The sequence below is a fragment of the Aulostomus chinensis genome, chromosome 8 (genome assembly GCF_037954235.1).
Source record: "Aulostomus chinensis isolate RoL2024-O1b breed Wild chromosome 8, RoL_Achi_v1.0, whole genome shotgun sequence".
NCBI classification, from domain to species: Eukaryota; Metazoa; Chordata; class Actinopteri; order Syngnathiformes; family Aulostomidae; genus Aulostomus; species Aulostomus chinensis.
In genome coordinates, this window is record NC_141327.1 from 24,955,837 (window position 1) to 24,974,145 (window position 18,309).

The 18,309-nt window shown below is 40.2% G+C and overlaps 1 protein-coding gene across 14 annotated transcripts in view; it reads left to right on the forward strand.

Annotated features, from left to right (window-relative positions):
• Positions 1-1,895: 1,895 nt before the first annotated feature.
• Positions 1,896-18,309, forward strand: part of sorbs2a (sorbin and SH3 domain containing 2a) — a 61,760-nt gene continuing 45,346 nt past the window's right edge. For 13 of the 14 annotated variants that reach the window (XM_086211878.1, XM_086211887.1, XM_086211888.1 and 10 more), the window contains exon 1: positions 13,320-13,866. The gene's annotated coding sequence lies outside the window, so the exon portion shown is untranslated. Of the gene's footprint in view, positions 2,086-13,319; positions 13,867-18,309 lie in introns of those variants that run through there. The other variant, XM_086211875.1, reaches the window with a different exon arrangement.

An 18,309-nucleotide genomic window follows, 5' to 3' on the forward strand; every position in this document is an offset into this window, starting at 1 on the left:
GTTCCTCTCCATCTGTCTATCCATCTATCTATCTATCTATCTATCTATCTATCTATCTATCTATCTATCTATCCATCTATCTATCTATCTATCTATCTATCTATCTATCTATCTATCTATCCATCTATCTATCTATCTATCTATCTATCTATCTATCTATCTATCTATCTATCTATCTATCTATCTATCTGAACACACTACTTCGTGTTAATATTAAAAGAGCATCCTTGCACATGATTATTCATTTTTTTAATCAACTTCGTTGATGTGGTATAATGAAAATTATTACATATTTACCTGTGTATACAAGTTGCTGAAGGTAACAAACGTCTATCAATCTATCTATCTATCTATCTATCTATCTATCTATCTATCTATCTATCTATCTATCTATCTATCTATCTATCTATCTATCTATCTACACCCACCAGTGTGTGTGTGGTAGCCTGTTGTGCAAAAAGCTTCATGGAGCCACCACACGGTTGGACCACCATTTCCAGGGAAGCCATCCTTTGGGTGGTAGGCAGAGGTGGAAACCTCGACATGCTGACCAGTGCAATAGCAAACTGGTACTTGGGAGATGGAATGTCACCACTCTGGCTGGGAAGGAGCCAGGTGGTGTGGAGGGTGGAGCAGTACCAACCACATATAGTGTGTCAGGGAGGGGAAACAGCTTGGTGCCTGCTTGAATACAATTGCTCACGCCTGCAAGTAAACACTTGGTTTAAAAAAAAAAAATCTATACGGCTAAAGACTCTCAGAAAGGTCAGGAGCTATAAGCAGAAACAGAAATGACCTCAGGCAATGAATGAGTGAAATATTTGAATAAAAGATTCCGATTTATATTTCTGTTTGTCTCTCTGAAATATGCTTGGTGTTTTATCAAGTCTTTGATTAAACTCGTAGCCACTTCTCCCATCATTCCCAAAATGAATCCAATCTGGTACAGTTCTAATCTGCATTTCATTATTTATGAGTGATTTCTAAATGTAATCTGTCATAGGAACTACCATTAATCTTCCTCACCACAGATTATCTCACCACCTCTCTGTTATTCCCCTTGTTTCCCAGCTCCCTTGCACATTCTTCTGTCTTATACACTGATCAAGCAGAGATGAAGATTTATGCAGGCTGGACACTAATGACCTTGCTGTGACCTTTCATCTGCATTTGCTTCTCTCTTTCTCCTGCTCTTTCTCTCTTTGGTAACTGGATTAAATAATGGTTAAGGATAGTACAGATTCCTGCTGGCGAAGGACCAACGCACAAGGCAGGAAAAATTTACTGTCTGCAAAGAAAAAACTCTTTGTCATACAGACATAGACATTACTATAAACCTGGTCGCCCACTTTCTTTTCCTGTTTATGCTTTGCTAAGATTAATAGAGCAGGTCCTTCCTGGGATAGACCTCGGGGCACCTGAATGGTTTAGCCCAGTGTTAAGCCAAGGCAGCTTACAGGGCTCTGTGCCAAAGACCTGTGAAAAAAAAAAGAGGAAGAGAGAGAGAATTTAAACAAACAAAAAGGACATGACGAACATCTCAGTGATGCAATAAATAAAACAATGAATGATGAGAAGCAAAGCAAATGATACAGAGGGGAATTTTTCGGTGCTCTAACAAATCATGAGGTTCCCTGTCAACATCCCAGGAGGGTGAAGAGGAGAACCGACATGAAAGCTGACAGGAATCCAGTTGAGGTCAGAGGCAACTTGGCACTGATGTGAGGGATTAAGATCGAGGAGAACACCTCGACTATACTGAGTGACAGGCATCGCTATACATGTTTCAGTTAGCCCGAGCGGCTAGGGCATGTCATGCGCACGTGCGGTTGAACGCACTCATGCAAAAGGGATAACTAAGAAGGGGAAGCGGCTCCATCAATGGGAGTTTGTGTGTGTGTGTGTGTGTGTGTGTGTGTGTGTGTGTGTGTGTGTGTGTGTGTGTGTGTGTGTGTGTGTGTGTGTGTGCGTGTGCGTGCGCGTGCGCGCACGTGCCACATTCTTCATCATACCAGCCTGGGTAAATCTCCTCTCCCTCATTTGCAGACCAAATCTCTTGAGTGTTGGAATGCCTGGAAACAAAAGGTGAGTTTCTCATCTTCACTGCTATTTATGATGGATGCTAACCTCTGATGTCATATGCAACTCACAGTCTAACTTTGTTTTATACCTGTTCAACTCCTCATCAATTAGCTGTGAATTATGCACAGTGTTTCCCTGCATGTGTTCATTTCTATAAACATTTTGGTTCACTAGTTATTTCTTTATTTGATGCTGCATTTCCAGCATAAATGAGAGAATTGAAGCACTGAAGAAATGATTTCTAAAAGGGAGCAGCTTGAGTTTGGACTGATATTTGAACAGGAAGATTGAACGCAAGGCAGGTGAAGATCAGGCAGGCAAAATTGCATCAGAGTGAGATAAAAGATTTTAGTGATAACAGGAAGGTTTAACAAAGAGGAAATTGGTCATGTACATGCAAAAAGAGACACAGTCAGCAGCAGCAATGTTGTAGTATGTTTCCTCTGCTGGAATAAAAAAAAGACACTGCAGTATATCTTCCCCCCACCCTTCCCAGTTTGCTGACCAATGATGTTTAGAGGTCAGACTCCCAGCTCTGATACTGGTGTCAACACACAACTCGTTAAAGAACACACCTCAAGGGAGGGGAGGGGCAAATGAACATAGAGCAGACTAGAGCTAATATCTGTCGCACTGCTCATGATAATTCAACTTATGTGGCAGAAAATTTTGAATGTTGCCTATCGGAAAACAATTGATTTTTTTAATCATCTGTACAAAAAGACAGTCAGCTGCAGCTGCTACAGTATGCAAGTATCGACATATTCATTGTAGTTTTTATTTATTTATTTTTATGTGAGCATTAGCTGATGCTATGTGATTCTCATCGCTGGCTGGTGCTCACTAAGTGCTGACTCACGTCTCTTCTCACTATAAGTGATCCCCAGGGGTGACAGAACATCAATACTGCTCTGGAATCAGCAGCATGGTTTCACTACTGTACGATTAACTCTTTGCAATCCTGTCCCATAGAGTAAGAGACAAGAGCGTGGGGAGTATCGGATCCAGTGATAAATTTAATGGTTATTCATGATTGTTGGCTGAAAATGAAGAGACAATTTCAAATAGCTTGTTTTTTTTTTGTGAGCCCAAGCAGAGCTCTATATTTCAGAGTAGCATGTACTGGAACCAGAGTCACATCGCCAGTAGCTGATTTTTCAGCCACTCGGCGGCAGCAGAAACGAGATTTAAACACAAAACTGAACACATTTGCATGGTTACTCTCTCACCTGGTGAAGTTAAATATTAGCAAGCCCACAGCAGTACTCCAAAGAGATGTATTGTGGGACTGAGGTTATATAAGGAATGCAAACGTAAAATGTTTCCAGAATACATCCCAAGATTTATGCATGAACACAAAATTCAAATGTATGCAGTATGCAAAACCCAATTTGACATCATTAATATTGTAGGATGCCGACTGCAAGCATTTCTCCTGAGGATTGCAGGGATGTCTGGATGTCTGAGGAGAAGCACAAAGACATCTAAGCCTTGTGTTGCTAAAAGCGGTGAGACAAGTGGCTTTTTCAGAGGGAGATTATACCTCAATGACACCAGACTGAGCGCTCGGAAGTCAGGCAAAGCTTTGGGTCAGCATCTGAAGCTTTGACTACAATAGGTTTACAGTGGCAGCAACGCAGCCTCAGCCTGTAAGTGATAGTCAACAGATGGGACTTAAGCCGTGAGGACTGACTAATCATGACTGATAATTAAAAGAACTTTATTTCAGCAGAAGAGGACAAGTCAAGGTACAGAAGTTAGCTGCCGCTCATTGAGTGGTCTGCCAACAGAGCACAATATCACCAATCAAACAAGGAAAAATATGTGATAAAAGTCAAATATCCTTAAAATGCAGTGATTTAAAAATTAGAATTTCCATTTGATTAATAAATAGGCAAATATACATGATGTTAGTCTTTCATTCACTCCTACGTAATAAGTTAATCTCCTTTGGCTGAAGCCACAAATATTCCTGAGGGTCATGTGGTCAAACTGATTTAACGATTTAGGCCCCTTTTGATGCAGCACAGCAGTGTTGTTTCCAAAGAAGGAAGCGAGAGATTCAGGGGTCACATTCCACATCGTTCAAAAGAGAAAAAGACTGGACACATTGCTTCGCTCTGATGACAACACTTTGCTGCTGTATATTATGTTAATTCCAATTTCCCATGAAGAGTTGGTGGTAAAAGGAAAGCCATGAAAAGACTACGATAGCCTAAATGTGACCTGGTGTGTTGCTTAGACTGTATCCCTGAGTGTGTCATGATTTAAACATCCTGGGTCCCAGTACTGTAGCTGTTTATTAATGTACAAACTGATTGGAAAATGTGCTCCACTCTGTTATATGTTTGGCCGGTATTAATGTCCTCCCGCTGGGTCTCCGCTCTCCCCTCTGCCACTGTGGCTTTGATAGGATTAATTGGGCCATTACTTAATTACTGGCCCAAGAAGAAGCTAACAATCTATGAAGAGGATTTACAGCTTTACCCACAGATCAAGGACAGAATTCTCAATTTTTATTCATTTATTTTTTTTTATAAATACTTTCCAGGAATAGTCTCATTAGCAAGAAGATGAAGAAGATGGTAATGCGGTTGATTCTGGCAACTCTGTGCAAACTACCCCAGCTGGTCTCACTACTTCTGATGCTGAACATGACATGACTAGCATTTGTGTGTGTAGCTGGAGAAAAATACATGTAAATGTGTGTCAGCAAATGTCTTTATCCAGGATGTAAGGAATTTGTACCCCTAAACTACAAGACATACTGTAAAGCAGCTAATTCCAGCGCTGATTTGGCATATTAATAGTCAGAACATTTCGAAGGGTTTGGGTGAATATTGAAATAATCTGGCATACACACACACACATCTTTATACTTAAATCCTTGTGAGGACCTCCACTGAGATAATGCATTCCCTACCCTAACCTCAACCATCAATGAAATGCCCGACCCTAAACCTAGCCATAACCTCCTTCTAGACCTGAACCTGAAGGTTTTGACCTTCAAACAGCCCTTTGAAGTTGTGAGGGCCGGCCAAAATGTCTTCATGTTCCATAAATGTCCTCGCCCTCCATCGATGTCCTCACTTTCCATAAATGTCCTCACCCTCCATAAAATTCCTCGCCTTCCATAGATGTCCTCATAGTTGTGGTTTAAAACCTATTCCAGTCCTCAGTATGAAGCAAGTACAGGACACTCACACAAACACACCAACAGTGGAGGCTGCCATTCAAGAGGCCAACTTCCTTTTGAGGAGCAATTAGGGGTCCAGTATCTCGGTCAAAGTCACTTTGACATGGTCTCCTGCAGAAGATCCAAACCAACAAAACTTTGGCAACTACAAAGCCACTCTACCTTGTGAGCCATGAAGTCCCCGCTCTGCTGGATTTATTGGCAAGAGTTTGCATAAATATAATAAATTCAATATATTTGATATCCATTAAAGACAATACCTCTCAGCCCTGCAACAGAGGGTGACCCCACCTCTCACCAAATGTTAGCTGAGATAGGCTCCAGCCCCCTATGACCCTTAATAGATAAGTGGTGAAGAAAATGGATGGATGGATGGATGGATGGACAATAACTCAATATTTCCAGGTGAAAAAGATCAAAATGGTCAGTAGTCAAAATGATGCTTGCATTTTGTCCTGACCATTCCCCAGTGCATGCTGGGAAAGACTGATTGAAATAAAGTCCATAATGCAGAAGGATTTAGAAAAAAATTAACTCAAGTTTTTGGCTGATGATTCCCATGTTGCCTTCTACTGGACTCACCACCCGTGTTTGTACCACAGAAGGTGATGTAATAGGGTAAATCCAAAAAGCCATAAATGTCTCCAGAATGTCTACAAGCAACCAGATATTCCCAAATTATCAAGGCTCTCTGTCTTCTTCTTTGTTTGCCCTGAGATAAACCAACAGGATACAATTATCCCTGTGTTATTCTTGCAGTTTTGCTTGTTTTTGTTTGTTTGATGGTGTAAATATTAGGATGTGCTGCGTACTGAAGCATCAGAGTGACATAAAGGTTTAGATAAAATCAGAATGTAGTACTTTTTCAGGCGGCATGGTGGTGCAGTGGTTAGCACTGTGCACAATGGGAGTTTCCCTGCACAGGGGATGTGTAAGGGCCTGTTATTGATCAAGAAAATGAACAATATTGAAGATATTCAGAAACAGGATATTAAATATAATTGGTTTCTTTGAAAATTCTTTATTTGAATGTTTTGTGAATTACACTTTTCACATACTTGATTGAAAATGAAAAGCAACTGCATAATCAGCTTTTGTGAATATAGGAAATGGATGCATCAGTAATCAACTAAATTGCAAAAGCACCAATAACGGTGGCCTGAAATATGTGAATCAGCTTCGCTGGCAAAACTGTTTTAAAACAGAATTGCAACATTGAAAAGTTGGTTGTTACAGAACTATTGCAATTAATTGTACTACAAATTGTAAGTGTTCTTTAATTACATTACACTTTTATTGCCCACTTAAATAATTCCAGCTCCTGTCTTCCAATGAACATCAAAAGAAAAAAAGACAACATGCTTGGAGAGTGCTGCTAAGTATGAGTCTTGAATGGAAAAATCAATTCGGTGTGAACAACTGTTCTACCCAATTAACCTGACTGTATGGTCTCATAGATAAGAAAAAATGGAGAAGCAAATTAAATATAATTCAACTGTCAAAGTGTAACATGAAAGAGCCATCAAGAGGAGAGGGTTTACTCTTGATTATTATGCTATTCTACAATAGATGTTGAACCTAAAAGCTGAAAAAGTACCATTCTTTTTCTACCGCTTATCCTGTTATGAGTCGGGGGGGGGGGGTCTATCCCAGTAGCCTTCGAGCGAGAGGCAGGTTTCACCCTGGACAGGTCACCAGTCCATCACAGGACCAGCACATAGAGACAGACAACCATTCATACTCACAGTCACACCTACAGTCAATTTAGAGTATCAATCAGCCTTGTCCTCTCTTGATGTCTTTGGACTGTGGGAGGAAGCTGGAGTACCAGAGAGAACCCACACAGGAACAGGGAGAACATGCAGACTCACACAGAAAGATCCCCTGCTGGAGCCGGGACTCGAACCCGGAACCTTCTTGCTGTGAGGCAACAGTGCTGACCACTGCACCACCGTGCAGCCCAAGATCAAAAACTCTAACACATAAAACATCCACCTGTGCATATTGCATCACATTTTCTTAAATATGCTCTACTGCCATTTTCCTCTTTCCTCTTCCTCTTCCTCTTTGTCCCATTAATTTTGTGTTTTTCTTCTTATCATAATGTCCATACAAGCTTGATCGTGTCTTCACTGTGGAAGTTATATTGGCTTAACTTCATCTTCCCTCCTGCTCTTCATGTGAGTATCGTGGCAGACATCACATCAGCATCGAGCTATGCAACATTTCATCAGCCTCAACACCGCTTATCAATCCACTTAGCAGCTACGCAGGAGATGCAGTCTTACCCACAGTGCAGAGCATTACAGTGGATGAAGAGCAGAGTAGAATTAGAAATCTGTTCCAGACTAACTGTCAATCAGAAATTGTGTTTGGAGGACGCACGTGGGAAACGTGAAGAGGTATGTTGCATAACAAGCACATGCTAGCCTGCCTTCGCTTCATGCCCTGATAAGGAAAAGCAGTGAGGTGTGCGAAGTTATGAGCTGCAAAAGTGAGATTAGGTGTTCCAGTGAGCACAGATCACATAAAATATGACAAAATTTTTATTATTATAATTACCTGGAATTCACACGCAAAAAACTGGCAACGAGAGGAAAGATGGGAGATATTTTAGAAAGCAGAATAATTCACAGAAATTTCTTTCATGAAATAGTTCATCATGAGGGGATATAACAATTATATAAGATAAGAGGCAAAATTTCACGCTTTACATATTCTGAACAAACTCAATAACTGCGTCGTTGTTTGGGAAATTACAGTGACTCACTGGACTTGAAACAATAAGTTGAATGTAGGGGAAATATTTGGATGTATTTTTTAGTCAAGCATGTAATTTATTTTGAATCAAAACAGATTCCATATGTGAAATGTCATTGTCCTGTAAGCATGCGTGAATGCATGTTTAGCATCTTTGTGTTCCTCTGCTGTAATTACAGTGTTTGTCTGTGTTCATTATACTGCATTTGTCCGTGTGAGCTGCCTGTGAATGTATGGCAACTGCTGACTCCCCAGTGGAAAGACTGAGCCCTGCTGTGTGGCGCCATGCAGATGTACTGAACAGGAATTAGTGTCACAAATTTGACAATGAGTGACATGACAACAACAGCCACTCAGTATGAAGAACAACAACATTTAACGCAGCACTCACAACAACCCTAGATAAGAAAACACAGCCTGACTCTGCATCACAAGTAAGTGCTGCATCCAGAGTTTGTATGTTTTTTAAAACCATTACCGTATCATTTTCACATCATCAATTCAAGCTCTGCCTATTGATTCTGACCTGGAGTTGAATTTTGAATCCTGTTTTCTCAGCCATGAGGTTTTTCATCCATGATCCCCAGGCATAACCTCCAACTGTCCCTCACACGCCACAAGACCGAGACTTTCTGGAGGAAACCTAAAATCTTTCAAACTCACATTACATCCAACATCTTGACATGAAAAAGATAATTGAGGACCATCTGAGTGCACGCCCAGTTCTCATGAAGACCACATTAAACTAAAAAGGGTTCAACACTCTTGCCTTTTTTTTGTAAGCATTTGGCAATCATGTAGCAGCAAGAATTAGCACCTGCATTCTTATGCATTGTTGCCCTATTACCAAAGCAATTAGCTAAAAGACACAAAGCAGTAGACCAGCCCATTTATTGATACGTCAATATATTAATTTATACATTGAAAAATAGTGTAAGTATACCATAAACATCTCAGAGAACTAGTTTACTCTTTTCTCGGTCTCACCTTGTCAATTATCTTAAAATTGAATGGTTTTCCAATATTTGAAAATGATTAAAAACAAAGTGCACAGTGGGCATTTCTTTTTAAGCAGTGTTGATTTATTTCTGCCATAATGCGCATCATTAGGCAATCAGATCTGGACAAGCAGACGAATGGGGATGTGAACCTGAGAAGACCCAGGAGTCTTATCCTGTTTCTCTGCTCGTCGATGTCCTTCAGAGTCATTGATTGATAGCAGGAGGGGGGGGTAGCAGCAGAGCTTGGTTCAAATACACAGATACAAAAAGTAAAAGTCTCCATTCAACATTCCACTTCAGAGAAGGTCTAAAGAGTAAAAGTCCACATTCTATATGTATAGCCGAGTGCTTGGAAGTGTCCCTTAATAGAACCAATGGTCGCTAAAGGTCAGAGCGTAACCTTTAGGGATCATTGGACCTTTAGACCTTGGTGGTCTGCCTATGTTGTCTTGAAGGTGTCAGGATTCAAAACTGAAAGGACATCATTATCATCAGGTCTTGCCTTTTTCTTTTACCACGTGCAGTCTTCACTCATCACTGCTGGGTTCAGATAAATGCAGTGCAGCGGCATCAAAGTCCCCCAAAAATCAAATAATCGTTTAAAATACAGATGACTTTTCATAGATGAGTAAAAAGACTTAGTCACTTTCCACATCTGAGCGCTCATCTGTATCATGGTGGCTGAATTATCCTTGTGGGAAAAGTAAATCTCATTTTGTCTGAAATATCGGCAAAGTGTGTAATTAAGACAGACACATAACTTGCACAAAATACAAGCTTACAATGATAAACAGAGGGTTGGAAGTCTATGTAAAAGAGCATTCATCAGTGAGACTACAGTAAAGATGACGTCGTCTCCAGCAGCCTGTCTCTCTTACAGATTTGCTTGGGCATTTCACCTGGTCAGCTCTTAGACATCAAAGCTTGTGTGGACCTTAAGGGGAAGTGACATGATGTCATTGCCAGACAATGTCCTAATGCACTCATACGCCATCATTCAGCACCACTGTCCCACTCGTACATTGGCCAGACTAGTGAGCCTCAGTATCAGCTGTTCCAAATGTGGCTCTCTTTGGAAAGCAACAGCTTTGGAAAGATGTGACTGAGTGCCACGGCGAAGATAAAGGTTACAGACCAAGAGCTGGGGGGTGGAAGAGTATGCTAGGACTTAGACATTAGGTATTGGCAATGATGAGTAGGAAGACAGGTACCTGTGGCTGTAAAACCCTGACCGACAATCAGATGATGTCATTCCCTATGAAATACAGTTGACTTTTTGTCCTGTAAAAAGTGTTTCAAACGTGTGAGCTGTTGCCCTCTAAAGGGCTAAGAAGGAACTACAGGAGGGCCAAGACTGTACTATCAATAAATGCAGTTTTCATTTTTTCATTTTTGTGAATAATCCAGAAGTTGCTATTAAAATCAATGATTGAGTATATTATGTTGATACTGGGTTTGATATTAGGAACTTTTAAGTGTAATCATTTTAATTATTTGGCGTCGATCAGAACTCAGGATTAATAACTTGTTTGCGCTTAATTTCTTTCACGTGTTGATTCAAAAAATGTCAAATCCCTGAGCGTTGATTATCAATTTGTGATACAAGTAATCCAAGGTCTACCTTCTCACAGAATTATCTGGGTAAACTACATATTATTTTCAGATTTCAAAATGGCGACGGCACACTTGATTGTCTAAAAACATACGAAAGTTTAGAGCAGTGCAGTAAGTCAATACTTACAGTGAATCACTATATTTTTGACGGTATTGTATGGCTATTAAAGCCCTAGTCTTATATTGTACTGCAATATATGGTGATAAGATCATACCGTGGCCCATGCTGTGTATATTAAGGCAGCTAACTGTGCAAATATCTAAATACTGTTCTCATACAATGGCATGCTACTCTTAAAAGAAATAGTGAATTAATTAGTCAGTTGCAACATATCGTGGTAAAATGTTATCGTGACCCATAAACCGTGACATTGTGAGGTCCTTGCCTGTACCCGGAGCCTTTAGGAATACTATTGTGGGAAGAATTATTTCACGTTTGTATGACACACATTGAGATACTATGCGTGGACTGTAATGCCGTGGTTTTCTCGAGCATACTCAGACTACCTTTCGTCCAAGGTCAGTTTTAGTCACATCAACACTTCCCACCAATGTAAATGAATGAAGAGTGGTGGCCACGCCTACTTCCTATTCGTGGCTCCCAGCGGAGGCTCCTCCTGTGACTATAACTAGTGACACAGTCCAGGAGGCCTTGCTGTCATGGTTTTCTTTTTCTATGTTGTGCTTTAATGTCCTAAGCCCTGGTCTTGCTATATTTGCACCTGCATCAACTATGGAACCTTGCATACCAGACATAATGTATTGTCATCATCTACCTTAGCCCTATCAGCATGGATAGATTAGACTGTCTGTGGGTAACATACCACCTATAAAAAGGCAGCTACTTGACAACAGTAAGATTCAGTAAGGGCTGCTTATAGTGCACATGAGAGCTGGTGATAAAAGACCAAACACATGCAAGCAGATGACACACAACAACACGCACACACACATACACACACACAGAAGTGGTCTCGTTGACACCTTAGAAAGGTCAGCTATCAATAACGGTCTAAATTTGAACACCTTTAACGCTGACAGAAGAAAGGGTTCTTTATGTATGTGTTAAAATAACACTGATGCTTTTGAAATGTGAAAGCAGAAAACACTGGATGATTGCTGGTCTTGTTATCGCTGGTATTTTTAGTAACTACGACAGCACATTTGTTACCTTCAGCAACTTGTATACACAAAATATGTAATAATTTTCACTATACCACATCAACGAAGTTGATTAAAAAAATGAATAATGATGTGCAAGGATGCTCTTTTAATATTAACATGAAGTAGTGTGTTCAGATAGATAGATAGATAGATAGATAGATAGATAGATAGATAGATAGATAGATAGATAGATAGATAGATAGATAGATAGATAGATAGATAGATAGATAGATAGATAGATAGATAGATAGATAGATGGAAAGATAGATAGATGGATAGATGGATAGACAGATGGAAAGATAGATAGATAGATAGATAGATAGATAGATAGATAGATGGAAAGATAGATAGATGGATAGATGGATAGACAGATGGAAAGATAGATAGATAGATAGATAGATAGATAGATAGATAGATAGATAGATAGATAGATAGATAGATAGATAGATAGATAGATAGATAGATAGATGGAAAGATAGATAGATGGATAGATGGATAGACAGATGGAAAGATAGATAGATAGATAGATAGATAGATAGATAGATAGATGGAAAGATAGATAGATGGATAGATGGATAGACAGATGGAAAGATAGATAGATAGATAGATAGATAGATAGATAGATAGATAGATAGATAGATAGATAGATAGATAGATAGATAGATAGATAGATAGATAGATAGATAGATAGATAAATAGATGCCAGGTTAGCGTCTAGAGATTTTTCACTGATTTCTAGCCGTTAGCCTGCCAGCACAATTGTCTCAAGTGGAGGTTTTTGATGGATTTTTATGTACAAATAATCAATTATTTTATATTGTTTGAACAAATACATCATACTGTATGTTCAGATGAATATACTACTTTACTAAAAGATATATTTCCCCTGCAAAAACTGAGCTTCAACCTAAAAGCATGTCATGGCCCGTTCAAGGGTATGCATGGCCCAACTACGGGCCCCAGCCCTATTGTTGAGAAACACTGAGCTGAAGCAATTTATATTTGGATGGTAAAACGTATGAATATTTAGTTTTGCCCAAATAGATAAATGATAGGTGACTCGCGGGATTGCTGTACAAACTGTTGTAGCATATTCTGTTAGTGATTCCTCTTAAAAAATGTACGTCACTTACAAATAAAAACATAAATAAATAATTCTGTCACTGCGTTTCCAAGTTGTGCCGATCCCCTCAAGGACCACTTCAAACCACTCAGTTAATTCTTCAAGGAAGTCAAACTATTCGCCGTTATTTATTAATAGGTTAACATTTCCTTGAAGCTGTCAGGGGAAACGGACGCAGCAGCTTAACACGGCCTAGCTTGTGCTCTGTTGCCTTTATATTTTTGTTCTGTTGTAACACATTACCTCCGAGCTGAGGTGAAGTGTGTGTGTGTTTGTGTGTGTGTGTGTGTGTGTGTGTGTGTGTGTGTGTGTGTGTCTGCAGCAGACAGAGGCTAAAGTGTCTTAGTCAGACGGTCTGCGTGTCCTCCGCGAGCTCAGGTTGAACGTTGTCATGGCTACAGCAGGATCCAATGAGAAGCTCACGCTCGACAGTAGCTGAATGAAAATAACAGAAGCCATTTTGCGCAGGAAGCCGCGGCACCATTCAATAATAATACAAACGGAAACGGGAGGCAGGTTCACTCCATTCCTGGGCAGACACGGGTGCTCTCTATCCCGTGGAGGCAACGCGGTGCGACTGGCGGTTGTAAATACAAACGGCAGCGTCGCCTCCTCTTCCTCTTTGGGGGTTTGTGTGGTGAGGACATGGGACAGGACAGCTTCGCCGCATTGCTATGCCAGCCCCGGTGACCCCTGAGAGAGGGAGTTGCCTGTGGTTAGTTAGCTGACCGACACCAGCAACATCCAAGCGCGTCGAAAAACAGGTGTACGGTTTCATCACAGCACTAGCTTCCGAGCCTGTGTGTAACTTCTGCCTACTTCTTGCTCCTGTGTGTGTGAGGACTTCCAGCTTTTCAAGTGAAAAAAAAGAAGGCTGATAACCTGGCGATGTGATGCGGGTTTAAAGAAGACACTGACGTTTTAAGGTAGGTAGACCAGACAATCAGCGATTTTGCTCAGGAATCTCTCCTTCCGCACCGCCTCGGTAGCAGCTGCTGCGGATCTGATCTAGATCTGGATCTGAGAGAGGTTTGAACAAATAAACAGGTTATTCTGGGAGTTTTTGTTTTTTGGGGTTTGTTTTTAGTTTTAAGCAGCAATGACCCATAGATGTTATCGCCGAGAGCAAGGCAAATTATTCAGCTCTCCTGGGATGCAGTAAGGTCGTTTGTGTTTCCACTAAAGTGCATTCCACTGAATTGCTTTTTCCAGCATATCAGAGGGAGATGCGGTCGGGGCTGGAATGATGATAAATACTGACATCAGAAGCTTCTAATGATGTGGAAAGATTGCTTAACGTGAAGTTAGTTGTGTAGACGGAGAGAACTGTGTACACTAAACAACCTGCCAATGGTAATGATAAACACAGACTCATACATGTTCAACCATAATCCCAAGGCATAATCTCTATTGTTAGCTTGCATGTACACAGAGCATTACTGTCAATGTATTGTATGTATAAAAAGGACTTTGATTTAACCCATATTGTTCCCTGTTAACTTGAACTTTCTTCAGTGGAGCCCATGCCTCTCAAAGGCTTGGTAAAGCCAATAATGTGGAACAGTTTTGATAAAGTGTTTGTTGATTCACCTGAAATCAAAGGTTTAAATCCCGAGTGATGGCTCCATACCACTTTTTCACAGCCAGAGTATTTGGTAAAATCCATTACAATCTGATAGTCCTTTTCCCTCTCTAAAACTATTTTATGTCGCACTTTGCTTTGACTGCTATCTTGAAAAACATGTCAACGTGAAACAAATATTCAAATACATTCCCTTTTTCCATACAGAAAGAAGTAAATGCAACTCATGCTGCCTGTCCGTGTTTAAGAGGAAAAACCTCTTCTCTCTTTATGGCATGTTGCAACATGTTACTCAGGCTTTTCTTGAGCATTTGTCAGCTTTAAAATTTGGGTTTGTATATATTTTTATTTATATTTGATATATCCAATTTCTGAATTGTTGCTGCATTTGGCCCATACATGCTAAGCTGCATTCGAGCTATAGCATTGGCCCAATTGTGCAGTTTAATTGGACTGTTGCAGTTACTCCAGTACACATGAAAGGGGAAGAATTAGGTTGGACAGACTAAGGTTTTTGTTAAAAAAAAGGAGCCTTATTTGCGTCTTTTCATGAGGGTGTGCCGCTGGAAGGAAGAAAGTCGTAAGAGGCAAAGCTGGGGTTGTTCATCTATGCATTTTGCCCCATCTGGTCCTGGTATGGGTATGTTCCTGGCATTGGCCCACCGGATCAGATATCAGAAATATGTATAAATATAATCTGATAATTAGCCCAAATTCCCATGTTAATGCTCGAGTAAACATCAATGTATGCCACGTGTCAAATGTTGCATACTGTAACTAAGTCAGGTTGCATGTATTTCTTTCTTTATAAATAGAAGGGAATATAGTAGAATATCCGTTTCACATTTCCATGCTTTTTAGATAGCAGATGAAGCAAAGCGCAAGCACACAAATTATTTTTAACTGCTTGGTTCTCTTATAGTGTCAGAATAAGATGTGGAAAAAATGGCCATCCAGAGGCATGCAGGGGTTTACTCCAGAGCTGTCAGTAAATAGCTAAACATACTGTTTTCTTTGGTGCTTCCTGCTAACTGAGGAGGTTGTAGAAGAAGGAAAAACTAAAGGCCAGCAGATAAGGATGTTAACTGCAAGCCCTATTTGAATGAGTGAACGGGGTGAGTGATGTGAAACACTATCACTCCGGGAACCTCTCACCACTCCTGATGTGGCCTACCTGGCCTTCATGTGCGTGTGTGCTGCAGGCTATATACTGGATGATATCTTTGATGCAGTATTTAATGTATTTTTATGACTGCATACTTAACGGCTGGGAAAGAGGATGCAACACAGTAGTATGCAATATGATGAGCAACAGTTGGCTGCATGTGTCACTCTGGAGGCTGCTGTGCCAATAGGCAGCATCTTATAGAGGCTTAAATATACACACTGAATGGGGGATTATAGCATTTTGTCTTGATTGATGGCCAATGAGCTATAAAGTATGTCTCTGTTAGTGTCAACACAGTTGCACCTGCCAGTTTAGAGTTGCTCTGGCGTGTGTGTGTGTGTGTGTGTGTGTGTGTGTGTGTGTGTATGTGTGTGTGTTAGAAAGAGATAGAGAACGAGAAAGAGAGAGAGAAGGCAAGGGGATCACAAAGCAGACCATCAGGGAAAAGGGGAGTGTGATACATTTTCTCTTGAATGTGCCGAATGTTGCAGGCAGTCCTCTCACTCAGTTTTACACACACACACACACACACACACACACACACACACACACACACATGCTCTCCTTTTAAATTTCTTTAGTCATTTCTTTGTTTTGGTTCCCTTTTTCTTTGTCATTGTCCCTCTTTTGTGTTCCTCCATCTTCCCGTCCGTCCCCGGCCCCTCCTCAGACGATGATGTCATGGCTCAAGTGGTGAATGCAAAGCTTGCCTAATTTTTAGTGTTTGTGCTGCCTGCAGGACATGCTTACTTCCTGAGCTTTCCCAATGACCAAATCCTCATGAGATTAGACTCCTGATTGCTGCATTGCTACCCAAATCACTGGGCTTTTTTTTCTATTTTATATAAACATTAATTCATTTTTTGCTGGTGAAAAGTAAAAAGAATGATCAATGCATGTGGGTGACAGAGGCCAGACTGAAACCCATTTGCTGGATTAATATTGAATGTACTGTAGCTTGTAGGATATGAGATAATTATGTAAATCCCAGATTATTTGACTAACAAAGTGATTGGTGACATGGAAAAAAGAGCATACAGAAGGTGCATTTCCAATGAATTATTTCAAAGGTTGACGGTACAGTCCACATTTTGCAAAAGTGTCATCACTATTTTTATTCCTGCAACAATACTGATGATTAACACGAGGAGTAGCACATCCTCTGTTCCACAGCGGTGACAGCATATTCCGGAGCAAACAATTGTTCTATTTGCAGTAACAGAAATAAATTGAAGAAAGATCTGTTACACAGAAAATGCATGTTCTTCATGCATGGTCACATCCAAGACTTCCTGAAGTTTGGTATTTTCATAAAATGCATGGAAGATAATTTTCAAGAACATAATTAGTCTTCTATTGATCATTTCTGGCTGTAAATATCGATTAAATGTTGTCTTTTTAGTATGCTACTCTGAGATAGATTTATCAGTTTGAGTGGTCTTTATGAGCAAACAAAAGTTTAAAGGTGGTAATTTGAGCATCGTGATTAGTGTCACAGCACAGAGGAGTTAAGTATCCTGTTAAGCTGAGAGAAATGATGCACCAGTTTCTGTGCAGCGCTGCCATTCCAGTCCATTATCGGTCCAAATCATTCTTTATTCAATTAGACCAGCAACCTTAAAAAAAAAAAAAAAAAAAAGTTCATCTGTTCAAGGTTATACAGAACTGTCTGTGAAAGAATTCTTGGGGAAAACTTTAAATCATTGAATGTGCCTCTAATTAATCCTGATGGCCCTGCGGTGGACTTGTGATCCGTCCAGTATGTACGACCAATGTCCCCCGCGACCCTTAATGGATAAGCGGTATGGAAAATGGATGGATGGAGGACTCATTGCAGTGCCACTCTATTTGGAGACATAATCTGATTTGGACTGTCCTATGAATTGTGCTAAGTCTTTATTCAAATAAAAAAGGACAATATCAGTACAAAAAACACACCATTTAAGTTTTGACTACACTAGTTTCCAAGCAAGAAGCTATTAGTTTATCTCTGTTGTTGTTGTTGTTGTTGTTGCTGTTGTTTTTATTTTTTTCTTCTTGGATTTCCTCTCATGCTTAAGTGTTTATCAGGACATGACATATTAATGTGTACATGCATCTGCTGTTTATATCCTGCCACTCATGTCACTGGGAATGGCAGAAGCTGATAATAAATTAGGTGCTGAAAGTGTATTGGTAAGTCCATGTTGACGCGGTCATCGTCCGCCAGAGTGGCTCGTAGGTCAGAGTGTCAGTGTGTTTGAGCCGGAGTCTGTGTCAGTTGCTATAAACATAGCTTTCATGGTACTTTAATGAGGAAATTCCTAAGCGTCTGCAGTGTCATGTTAGTTTGATGGTTTTATCATCCTTTTTCCATTCAGTGTTGTTCCCTCATGAGCAGATTTTGGTAATTTAGCCTAAATGGAAGGTGAGGGCTGTTTGACCAAGACCTGTGCATCAAACACCATGTTCTTGGACATGTAAGATTTTTTTTTAGGTCTCATGTAGGTGAAGTCTATAATGGGTAGATACACTCAGGTGCCCATTTAGAACTTTATTGGTCCCTTGATACCCCTGAGTCTGACCCCAAGGTTATACCATTAGCACCTATCAGTTGTCAGCTTTTCACCATACCTCAGT